Below are 13,333 nucleotides of genomic sequence, written 5' to 3'. Positions count from 1 at the left end.
ACAAGTTTAGGGTTGGATCAAATAAAATTATAAACCAAACAAGCCCAAAGTAGTATAAGATTCATCCATTCTTGCAAAGAATTGTTTGCCAATTCAAGAGATTTACCATGTTTCAATTCGGGGGAAAATCTAGGGTTTGCAAAATTGGGGATAATTGGGATTTGGGATTCTTTAGAGTTAAGGACATGAATTTAAGGCTAAAGAGGAGGAAAATAGATGAAAAATAGAACTTGAGATGAGCCACGTGTGTGGATAGTAGCTGGCCCTGAGCGCACGTGTGTGACCACTCGTCCACACGTGTGTGGGGCCCACAAAGTCGGAAAGCAACTCCTAGGCTAGGATCAGCCAGGGTAGGACTGCCTCTATGCCAAATTTCGTGTCGATCCGATGCACAGTTTGTGCGTGGTGCTCCACCGAAGTTTCAGCCCCTCTGACGGGCCAGAATTTGAAAATCTGTTGTAGAAGAGAACTTGGGTACAAGAAAGGGTGAATCTGAAGATGGGGGGGATGTAGAAGATGATGGATGTGGGGTGTAAAGAAGTGGAGATGATTTGGGATGGTTGTTGTTCGCACCACGGTAGTTAGCCCTTCGAGGAAGGGAGGGTTTCGCACCCAATTTGATTCTTCAACCCAAAGAGATAGAGAAGAAGAAAAAACACAGAATTTTTATTCATAAACTTCATTGAAAATATTTACATGGGATTGCTTATTTATAAAAAAACCCTACACCCCAAAAGACAATTTTACCCTCGCGCCATGTGCACACACTTATACTTAAAGCTGAAGTTAATAAAATAATAACTAATCTACGTAATCAAAGCCGTTAATGATGTTTCTAATAACGAGAATAGTCAAAACTCAAAATTCTAGATCATCTATGGTAGTGGGCCACGATCATGAGATTCGATGGTAGAATCTATATGATGATTGGGTCCACTTCAATGCTCCATAGCACAACCCCTAACTGTGAGGCCCTCCAAAAATGTCGTTGTTGATCGAGATCGAAAGTGGGGCCCTCCTCCTTCAATATGTGCATAGGGTGGGGTTGTGCACATGATGTCCCCATCACCATGCCTCCAAATTTTATACACCAATGCCCGATCTAATGAAATTTTGATACTTTCCCTAAATAAAGCTGACTAGATAAATAGTCTGGATCTTTCATGTTTGCCATGTGCAGTGACATGAATTGATTGTGTAATGAGGCAAGTAGGTGATAATATAGGTGTCACCTTTAGTTTTGTGATCAAAGTGCATTGGTGAGATGGGCTACACCATGGATCATGCACTATATTCTTCTTAATAGAATAATCATAACCCTACGATTGGTGTCCTTAAAGGACAAGCACACCAAGTGGGTGATACGAAGCATTGGTTGGTCTGCTGTGGATCCCACCATGTTGTCTGTGTTTTATCCAATACGTCTATCCATTTCGCAAGATCATATTCCTGCATGATCCAAAAAATGAGTTACATCCAAATTTTATGTGGACCACACCATAGGAAACAATGGTGATTAAACGCCCATCATTAAAAACTTCCTAGGGCCCACTGTAAGTTGATTTTCCATACAACTTGTTGAATAGGTCACACAGACCTGGATGAAGTGAAAACACAAATGCCACCTTGATCTAAAACTTTTGTGCCCCTAAGAAGTTTTTAATGGTGGGCCTTCAATCACCATTGTTTCTTGTGGTGTTGTCCATTTGAGATTTGAATCTGCCTCATTTTTAGGCTCATGCCTTATAATGATATGAAAAAACGGATTAATGGCATGAATAAAACACATACATCATGGGTGGGCCCAGAGAGCTTTTCCAACATTAATTGGAGGGGTTATTATGGAATCTGAGTCTCCAGTTTTGGTGGAGTGGGGCAACACCTTAGCGGATGCTACACTGATGGTGGGGCCCACCTTGATATATATATATATATATATATATATAGTGTATCCAAGCCACCCATTAGTTTTCCCAACTCATTTAAGGGCATGGTCCTAAAAATGAAGTAGATCCAAATCTTAAGTGGACCATACCCCAAAAAAACAACAGTCATTGAATGTCCACTAGTAACAAGGTGTTCAATAATAGTAATGGTGGCCGTAACGGCCACCGTCGTTACCGTTACAATATGTGTTGTAACGCCTGTTACGACATTTTTTATTTTTTATTTGAAAAAACATGTTTCCAGACTATTACGAGTCCGTTATAGGACCATTACGGGGCCGTTACAAGCTATTTTTTCTGTAACGGCTGTTTTGGCCCTGTAATGTGTAACGGTTATGGCCGTTACCATTTCATAACCTTTTTGTATACCTTGACTAGTAAACACTTCCTAAGGCTCACCTTAATGTTTATTTTCCATTCAACCTTTTGATAAGGCCACAAAGATTAGATGAAGGGAAAACACAAATATCAGTTTGATCCAAAACTTTTGTGGCCCTTAAGAAGTTTTTAATGGTGGCATTCAATCCCCACCATGTGGTCCATTGGAGATTTAGATATGCTTCATTTTTAGGACCACACCCTAAAATGAATGAGCTAGAAAAACTTATGGACGCGTGGATATACAACATATACATCAAGGTGAGCCCCACAATCTAGGTAACACCCACTAACGTGTTACGCGGATAACACCTAATCCGCTCCCTTTCAAAGTAGACTTAGATACGACACTTAGTGCCGTCTTGTCGTGGCAAAGTTCCGTGTGTGCCACCATGATGTATGTGTTATACCCACATTGTCCATCCATTTGTTTACATCATTTTAGGGCATGAGCCAAAAAATGAGGCAGATCCAAAGCTCAAGCGGATCACACCATAGAAAACAGTGGGGATTGAACGCCTACTATTGAAAACTTCTTGGGGCCACAAAAGTTTTGGATCAAGCTTATATTTGTGTTTTCCCTTCATCCAGGTCTTAATGACCTTATGAACATGTTGGATGGCAAATAAACATCATGGTGGCCCTTAGGAAGGTTTAAACGGTGGATGTCATTGTCTTCATTGCTTTTTGTGGTGTGGTCGAGTTGAGTTTTGGATCTGCCTCATTTTTTGGGCTCATGCCCTAAAATGATATGGCAAAATGGATGGATGGTGTGGATATAACACGTACATTATGATGGGGCCCACAAAATGTTGCCAAGTGTTTTGCAATCGAAGTCCTTTCAAAGCTTCCACGGAAGTCATTTGCAAAAGGTTAAAGTTGTAATTTATAAAAAAATTGATATTTTGGTTAGAAGTGACCAAAGATTTTAAGCAAAATCACTAACCGCATTCCATGTCAAGTCTTAAGTCAAGAGTGGGAAGCTTAAAAAAGCTACTTTTTTTTTATAGTGAAAATCCAAATTAAGCTCTTAATTTCTTGGATTTTCCAAACGGTTTGAATGAGGAAAATCACTGAAAATCGCCTATTTCGGTGATAGGTGCTGAAAATAAGTTTTACCAAACAAGCCTTTAGTCATTCAACTATTTGTGTAACATTTAGTTTGCTATAATTGACCAAACCATATAATTATCCAACCTTAGTAATTCTAACAATCTTCATTTCCCAGCTTAAGAATTCCCGCTACTTTAATCATTTACCAAAGTTCATGGTTTCTTGAAGTAATGATATGATAGTTTGTGTCAAGTCTTAAGACAATCTCGTCAAATGAATGGACGGTTTAGATATAACACATTCATCATGCGTGGGGCCCAAAAAATTTTGACATGTGTGCTACACTTCACAATCCAAGTCTCACCTAATTTGAGGCCATAAAAAATTGTACCAAAGACATATTAACTTAAAATTTACTGATTAAATTATAAACTGCAATTGCTAACTCACAATGCCAAAATCAAATTATTTGAATAGTTTTTAATTGTTATTCGGTATTCTTATTTTTTAAAATAGGGCCTTTTGGTTTTTTTCATGATTCACTATCCAATAAATGTCCACTAATACATAAGTGGGATAATGACAATAAATTGCATGAATTTGAGGCTAATTTGGGGCATAGATTGGTCCTCCAAGTCAGCCCGAAATTGGCAACGCCATCTACCTAAATTTAATTTCATTTTTTTAAAGAACTACTAGGAGAAAGATATTAAATTGTTAAGTATATAAATTAGATATTTAGAAAATTAAATATATACATTTTGTAGTCAAATTCAGGTTACTTAGTTCAAAAATTAATCAGACAGTCCGATACAGCTTCTCACCAAAGAGTGGACCGTTACACCACCATAAACATGTTCCAATTTATAAATGAATGCATATTTGGAATGCTTAGAATATTCCGGATTTAATACATATTTTTTTATATTTTTTTGGCAAAAAAAAAAATTTTACGCCGTTACGCCCCCGTATCGCCGTTACGACCCCGTATCCGTATCGGTTTTGGAGGTCACCGTTATGCCAACCGATACCGATACGGGACACGTTGCAAACAAGCCTTTAGTCATTCAACTATTTGTGTAACATTTAGTTTGCTATAATTGACCAAACCATATAATTATCCAACCTTAGTAATTCTAACAATCTTCATTTCCCAGCTCAAGAATTCCCTCTACTTTAATCATTTACCAAAGTTCATGGTTTCTTGAAGTAATGATATGATAGTTTCATTTATAACTTGATTTGAATCTTTGTTGTCGTCCTAAATACATGGTTTTAAGACTCGGTCGAACTATCCAGTTCACCATCACTTGGACAAGTGACCCTTGACTTGGTTGAGTTGGGCTGATTCGTCCTCGATTCAGACTAGTTACTACCCAACTCAAGACTAGACAAGTCGATTTGAGTCGCCAACTATTTTAACCATGCTAAAAAACCTTTGGTGTAGTACATCTTGACTATTTTCTCTCACTGGCATTGTTACTAATTGTAGGTAGTATGACAATTTGTATAAACTAGGGGTGGTAATGGGCTAGGTAGTCAGACCCTATAGGGCTAGGGCTTGGGCCCTCAAACTTAGCACGAGCATGGCCTTGAAATCTAGGCCCGGTGTTTGGATTGGGTCTGGCCTGGTCCATGATGAATTGCTCGGCTCTTTGGCCTAGTCCAATCATCGAGTGGGCCATCGTTGTATAAAAAGAATGGGTGGCCTAAAGATATTTGTCAATAGTTCCCTTTTGTCGTACATTTGTAGTTTAAAAACAAATTTGGATCTGATTATGTTTCACGGATCAAAAAAAATTATATGATGGGACCAGTGTTCGAAGTATCGGCATCGCTACAAGTTTCGCTAGCTAGGGATACGGAAACAATATCTATATTGCCGATAATATCGTTGATAACCGGAAATGCAGGGAAACATGGGAAAAATGGTGGAATTTTCAGCGAAACTTTAGGAAATGTTAAAATGTACATATTTGCCTATTTAGAAATATTAAAAAAAAAAAAATTGCAAAAAGAATGCATACATAACAAGTTCTCATTTAATGGGGCCTTAAAAGCATGTGTTGTTGTAAAAAATCAGTCTAACCATCCCATCTGTCCTATTTAACCATCCAACATTCCATCCAAACATTCATTGATATTTTAAAATATCAACAACACATGATATTTCACCAAGAAATCATCAACAATTGTAAAGGAAATGAAAGATTGTGGTCTCAATATCGCGTATATTGCGTTATCGATAATATCGAGATAGTATCAATATTATCAATGACAAATTGAACACTACATATAACCATGTGCCCATGAAAAAATTTTAAAATAATTTTTTTTTCTAATAAACAAAATTTTGATGATATTAATACGTTGGCGATACTATTGAAATATTGTCAATACACTTATGATACAAGCATTACCTAAAATAAAGGTTTGGATCCACTAGAAATGTTGATGCATTGGTAATACAAGTGACACCTAAAATGTACATAGTTGAAAATATTGGTGATTACATTAGCAATATTGATACATTGACGATATTTAGCGATACATTGCTAATACCTGAAATTTCTGATACTACCAGTGTTATCGGTTTCGCTACCAGTGTTATCGGTATCGCTGAGCTAGAGATAAAGATAATATCGGAGATATTTCAATGATATCGGAGATAATTTGAACACTGGATGGGACTTGTTGAGGATAACCTAAAAGATTTCTTAGATTGCACCATTTTAAGCCTTTGATAATTTCACTTTTTTCATTATAGGGCTGGCCTGGCCTGGACTTGCCCTTTAGGGCTAGGGAAAACCCCAACCCAACCCATTGCCTCCTGTGATATAGATTTGTATTCTTTCCATATTTGTTAAATTGCTTGGGATTGACATGCTATTGAATGGGCACACCAGATGCACGGTTTATATTCTTGTAATAATATTTGCACATGTGTAACTTAAGGGGGCTACACTACATGAGTTAGAGGTTTTAGGCGTGAGCTCCTGGCCTAGCATGAGTGCGTGTGATGGGGACATCTCGTGCACATGCACGCCCCCCCTACGCACGTATGCAAGGAGGAGGGCCCCACCATCGATCTGGATCGATGACGACGATCAGGGAGGGCCTCCTAGTTAGAGGGATGCGTTTTGGTTCGTTAGAGTGGACCTGATAGTCATGTGAATCCCACCATGGGTTCTCATGATCGTGGCCCACTATTCTAACTTATCTAGTACTTTGGGTTTTGCTTATTATTGTTATTAGGAATATCATAGATGGTTTAAATTACTTTGATTAGTTGTTATTTTTGATTATTTTGTCTCCAAGTAACAGGTTGCGCACATGGCGCAAGTTTTTGGGTATAGGGTTTTATTATAAATAGGCACCCCTTGTAGTTTTTTTTTTTCTCATTTAAGATTAATAAATTTTTTGCGTTTTTCTGCTCTAAATTCCTAAGTTGTGAAGATTCAATTGAGTGTGAAACCCTCCCTTCCCCAAATGGCTGACTACTGTGGTGCGAAGCCACACCTATCCTGATTCTCCCCCACCTTCTTCCATCCATATTTCTCCTCCTACAATCATTTACGCTTTAAATCTATCCTCTATTGCAACCGTTTTTCTCTCTACAACAGATTTCCAGAATCCGGCCCTGCAGGAGGGCTGAAACTTTGGCGGAGCACCACGCACAAACCGTGTATCGGATTGAGCTGAAATTTGGGTGTTTTGGAGTCCACCCCTGGCCGACCAGGGCCAAGTTGGCCTTTTTCTAAATAGTGGGCCCCACACATGTGCGGCCGGGATCACACACACGTGGGTCTGGGCCATTACTGCTGTCCACACGTGCGGTACTTCTCTAGTTCGTCTCTCTCCTATCTTTCACTCCTCTTTCATCCAAAATCCCTAAATTATTCAAATCCCCAATTTTATGCCCTTTCTTCAACTTTAGGGTTTCCCGAATTGAAAATTTTGAATCCCTTGGATTGGGGAAATTATTTCTGTGCATGTGTGGATAAATTTACCCTCCTTTGATTCTTGTTTGGTTTATAATTTTGATCGATCCGGCCCTAGCATGTGTAGGCCTGGATTCACATAAGATTCCCCTAGAGTGAGTGTTTGAACTTCTGTGTGGGATGTGGAATTTTGTGTAATTGTTTCTAAACTAGTGTGATCTAAATCCTGAAAATCTTGCACATCATATTTGAGTTTCATGTCCTGTATCAGGGTGCACCAGATGCATGGTTTATATTTGACACACATATCACGGTGGACACATATAACTCGAATGTATGGTAATACCATGCAATCAATACTATTGGATATTCCCCTACATACAATAGTATATAGACATATATACAGATATATACATGATTTGGAAAAGTTGTGTGGTGACATTAGATGAAAAATGCAATGAAAAATTGGACCTCCCAAAAATTAGCTAGATATAAAACTCAGGTGGCCCACAACATAGGGAACAATGCTAAATCATGCCTAATACTCTAAGAAACTGTTTGGAATTGGGCAAAGTTGTGTGTGACAAGCAATCAGAGCAATTGTGCATGTCCATGGTTTGTCAACCACCTTTTGCATGGGAACGAATGCACTTTTGGACTAGCCATGGATATGTGACTGTTAAATCATGGACTGGGTGTCTTTGGCGGAGAGGTGTAACTATTTGTTAATGATGCTTTATGGGTTCAGTGCATGTGAGGATGACACTTATCCATGCACATGCATGACATGTTCCAATGTGCCACCTGTGCGATCCTCCAAGTTCAAGCATCTCACATGTGCATATGTGTTGCCATCAATCTTCAAGCACTAAAAGTGGCATATATTCCAATGTGTGTACATGTGTAAATGTGCGACCAACAAATCTTCGAGTTCCTCACATGTGCCACATGTACCACAATCTATCTTGTCCATGTTCCTGGGTGTTTGACAAACAAGGGAATGAACAACTAGTCAGCAATAGTCTGTCCATGATTAGCTAGCCTTGGCAACATGTCATGGATTGCAAGTCATGACATAACTCTACCCAAATCCAAATAGGCCTTAAAATCACCCAAAGAAGCTCACCTGAGTTTTGGGATGGCCTGATTTTGGTCTATCCCTTCTTTTTTCTTTTTTATTTGAAGGTTTTGTTTGTCCCTTCACCCAAGTGGTATGCATGCAATGAAAGGCCGAATGCATCATCATCATCCCCCCCCCCCCCCCAATGATGACATCCCCTCTCCATTATTTCCTTTGGTGTGGCCCACTTGAGTAAACAGGTGGGGTGGAATTTTGATCCCTAGGCCTAACATCATGGGGCATATTTGATGGACAATTGGATGTTTGAGACACACCATGATAGGGCCCACCTTGCTCTACACCATGGGGAAGCTCCCATAGTGTCTACCATGTGTGAACATCTCTCTCTCTCTCTCTCTCTCTCTCTCTCTCTCTCTCTCTCTCTCTCTCTCTCTCTCTCTCTCTCTCTCTCTTCTCTCTCTCTCATGCGTGCGCGCACATCCAATAGGTTGACCGATAATTATTGTCCAATTGACAATAACTTATAAAATCCAATTGACAATAACTTATAAAATGTCACGTGTATATGACATCCAATCCATCCAATAGGTTGAGCCGATCATACACCCTAATCCATTAGCTCAAGTGGTAGACTGAGTGAAAGATACCTCGTTTCAACACTGAGGTCTTGGTATCGATTCCCTAGTGGGGGTGGCTAACAGTGAAGTGTGAGCTGACAGTGAGGTGTACTAACGAGCTAACAAAAAAAAAAGGTTGAGCCGATCATGAGGTTCACATAATATAGAAATCATGCGGATTCACTCATTAGGTCGGTCACAATATAGAAAAAAATGGATATTCAATAGTATCATACACAATGGATAGTCATATATAGGAAATGCTAATGTCCCCACCTTCATGGGGAAGTTAGCATCATCCCCAAAGCTTTTACCTGAGATATGGCGTGTAGCAACTTCCCCGAAGCTTTTATGTGAGACATGGCATGACCCATCATTGTCCAAACCATCCATCCAATAAAATACCATTGGGGTGGTGCAAAAATTATGCCTATTAGATGATCCTGACTCTTTGAATGTGGCCGGAGACGGTGTTCGAATTATCTCTGATATTATCGAAATATCTTCAATATTATCTTTATCTCCAACTCAGCGATACTGATAACACTGGTAGCAATACCGATAACGTTGGTAGTATCAGAAATTCCAGGTATTAGCAATGTATCGCTAAGTATCTCCAACGTATCAATATCACTAATGTAATCGTCAATATTTTCAACTATGTAAATTTTAGGTGCCGCTTGTCTTGCCAATGCATCAATATCGCTAATGTATCGCCAGTATTTTCAACTATGTAAATTCTAGATAATGCTTGTATCATAAGTGTATTGACAATTTTTCAATAATATCACCAACATATTGATATCATCAAAATTTTGTTTATTAGAAAAAAAAAAAAATTATTTCATATTTTTTTCATGGGCACATGGTTGTATATAGTGTTCAATTTCTCATTGATAATATTGATAATATCTCGATATTATCGATATCGCAACATGCACGATATTGAGACCACAATCTTTCGTTTTCTTTCCAATTGTTGATGATTTTTTGATGACATATCATATGTTGTTGATATTTTGCAATATTGATGGATGCTTGGATGGAAGGTTGGATGCTTAAATATGCTGGATGGGATAGTTGGACTGATTTCTTACAACAACAAATGCTTTAAGGCCCCATTAAATGAAAACTTGTTATGTATGCATTCTTTTTGCAATTATTATTATTATTATTATTATTATTAAATTTCTAAATATGCAAATATGTACATTTTAACATCTCTTGAAGTTTCGCTGAAATTTCACCCTTTTCCCATGTTTCCCCGCATTTTTGGTTATTAGTGATATTATCGACGATATCGATATTGTTTTTGTCTCCCTGGCCAATGATACTTGTAGCGATACCGATACTTCGAACATTGGCCGGAGATTGGCATATGTGCCACTTTTAGTGTTTGAAGATTGATGGTGGCACATATGCACATGTGGGACACTTGAACATGGATGTTCGTACAAGTGGCACCTTGGAACATATCACACATGTGCATGGATAAGTGTGATCCTCACGTGCACCGAAATGTAAAAGTGTCATTAACAAGTAATTCTCACTCTCCTTCAGAGACGCCCAATCCATGGTCTAACAATCACATATCCATTACCAATCTGAAAGTGCATTGGTTCCCGTGCACAATGTGGTTGACAAACCATGGACACGCATGGTTGCTCAGATTGCTTGTTGTAACCACACAGCTCTGCCCAAATATAAACAGTTCCTTATGGCCTGTTTGGTTTCCCAATTAAAATGGTAAAAGGCTGTAAATGGGTAATGATTATTTACTCTTGTAATTGTGTGGTGACATCACTTACATTTGACTGCAATGATGATTTTGCTAGTGTTTATTTCACCCGTAAATCACTGTAAAAATGACAGTTTTATAATGTGAAATGTAATGATTATAATTTACTTTACCTACTTTACTGGTGTATTTGACTGTCGATTTACAAGTCATAATTCCTATTTAAACAAACACCTCAAATGATAATGATGGCTCATTTAGTTTGCATTTCATAGGAAATTGGAAAACAAACAGGCCCGTAGAGTATTAGGCATGATTTGGCACTGTTCCCTGTGGCATGGGCCACCTGAGTTTTGTATCCGGCTGATTTTTTTTGGGGGTCCATTGATTATGCATCACGTAGACACAATATCCATGCCCAATCCATGTTCTAACAGTCACATATCCACGAATAGTCTGAAAGTGCATTGCTTTCCATGCACAAGGTGGTTGATAGACCATTAATATGCATGGTTGCTCCGACTGCTTGTCACCACAAAACATTGCCCAAATCCAAACAACTCCTTAGAGTATTAGGCATGATTTAGCATTGTTCCCTGTGGTGTGGGTCACCTGAGTTCTGTATCCGGCTGATTCGTTTTTGGCAGTCCATTGATTTTGCATCACATAGACACACTATGCAACCATTTGGAATGATCATTTGTTTGCTCCTTAAATGGTCAATCTTGAGAACCTTTATCTTACCTTATAACCATTCAAAAGCAAAAATTTGCAGCGGGCTAAGTACTTCCATATATGATGAAGGGATCCAGGACTCTAGAAGAGGACTCCTCCGAAATAACTGAATGAAAGGATTTGATAGGGAAGCGGCCCCATATATGTGTTCCACACCAATCTATCCCTTTTCCCCAAAGATACTATTTGACCTTGTGAAAGCTCCATTAGATCAATGAATTGTTAGAATTCCTGATTAGAGAGATTTCTTTAGAAAATAGGGGGCCCAAACCTCCTGCTCACCAACGAAGGAGACAAACTGAGAGATGCATTCTTCTGCCTTTGGTGTCACCCAGTGTATTAAATATCAACGATATCAGCTGATATATCCCACGATATATCTTGTATCCCACTAGTGCGATACGAAACGCACAAGTAGTGCGATATATCCCACATGTTCGATCTGGTGAGCATTTTCGAATTTCAGTCCTTTTATTTTTTGTAAATCATGTTAAATTAGTGTCAAATTGTTATATATCCATGAATTTTACATGAAAAATCATGAATTGGGTGCTTCAATTTCGAGATTTGGAGGAGATGGGCAGAGTTGCGGAAAATTGAAAAAAAAAAATCAAAATTTCCTAATTTCTTGCAAATCGTTTGCAATATTTGTGTCCAAACATCAAATCAAACATGTATGTAACCTAATCTAGTGATTCTTCTTTTGCTTTTAAGCGTATTGCTTGTGTTTCCACACGTCTTTTTTACATTTATTAATTATATGAATAGACATTGAATATACTTGCATCAATTCAATAAGACAATGCATAGATTAGGACCCCAATACAAAGAAAACCTATTATGTATACTTTTTTTTTGTAATGTTTTAATTTATAAATGTGTATTGATGTCTTTTTTAACAATCACTGAAGTTTCATTGAAAAATTCGACCAATTTCCAATGATTCCACATGTTTCCAACAACAACGATACATTCCACGATACAACCGATATATCCCATGCGATAACCGATACGTATCCGTATCCCAAGAATGTGATACGTAACGCGATACCGATATTTCGAACACTGGTGTCACCATCTTTGTCCCAAAATCTTGCTTCCCAGAATTGGATGCAATTATCATACTCAAGACAAAGGAAATCTCCCTTCTAAATAGGTTTTCAACCATGATCACTGCTTTCTACAACCCAGAGGCCACATATTGAGTAGATTGCTTAGTTGACAAAACTCTACCATCCACTAGAGGCTATCCTCTTCCACTCCAAACTCCACAGCCATTTACCTACAAGAGCAGAATTCGTAAGTTTTAGACCATGAATCCCAGGACTTCTGAACTCCTTGGTTGTTAAACCTCACCCAACATGGTGAAACTTTCTTTGTTTTCAGCCCCTTGCCAAAGAAATTCCCTCTGGATTCTTTCCAACATGTTAAGCTAGCTGGGCATTGAAATTGGACAAACAATAGAACAGCATATTAACTAACACAGACTTAATCAAACTGACATGACCTCCAAAACTTAAGCAGCAGATCTGTTTTCGGTGTCATTTCTTAAAAAAAAAAAAAAAACTTAACTGATGGCCAGAGATGAGTCTTCACTGCAATTTATGGCCCAAATGATCTGAGTTATTGTCCTAAGTTTTAAGCTCAACTGGATGGAATACAGAGTATTTGAAACAAGGCCTGATGCATTGGTGGAGAAGTATGATCTTATTAATCTTCCGCTGATCAATGCCAAATTCACGTAGTCAAATCATCAAGAAAGACGAGCAATGTCAATGATTCATTGGCCTTTAATTTCAGTTGAGTGGGACGCGTCTTTTCCTAGTATCAATCAATATGGTTTG

General features: G+C 38.4%; 1 protein-coding gene across 1 annotated transcript in view; it reads left to right on the top strand.

The window, feature by feature from the left end:
* Window positions 1–13,333, top strand: part of LOC131223798 (probable LRR receptor-like serine/threonine-protein kinase At1g06840) — a 92,513-nt gene that overhangs the window by 15,415 nt on the left and 63,765 nt on the right. The gene's annotated exons all lie outside the window — the stretch shown is intronic.

This window comes from Magnolia sinica, chromosome 13 (genome assembly GCF_029962835.1).
Source record: "Magnolia sinica isolate HGM2019 chromosome 13, MsV1, whole genome shotgun sequence".
Classification (NCBI taxonomy): Eukaryota; Viridiplantae; Streptophyta; class Magnoliopsida; order Magnoliales; family Magnoliaceae; genus Magnolia; species Magnolia sinica.
The sequence above is the reverse complement of the archived record's forward strand: the minus strand, read 5'-3'. Positions and strand labels throughout refer to the sequence as shown.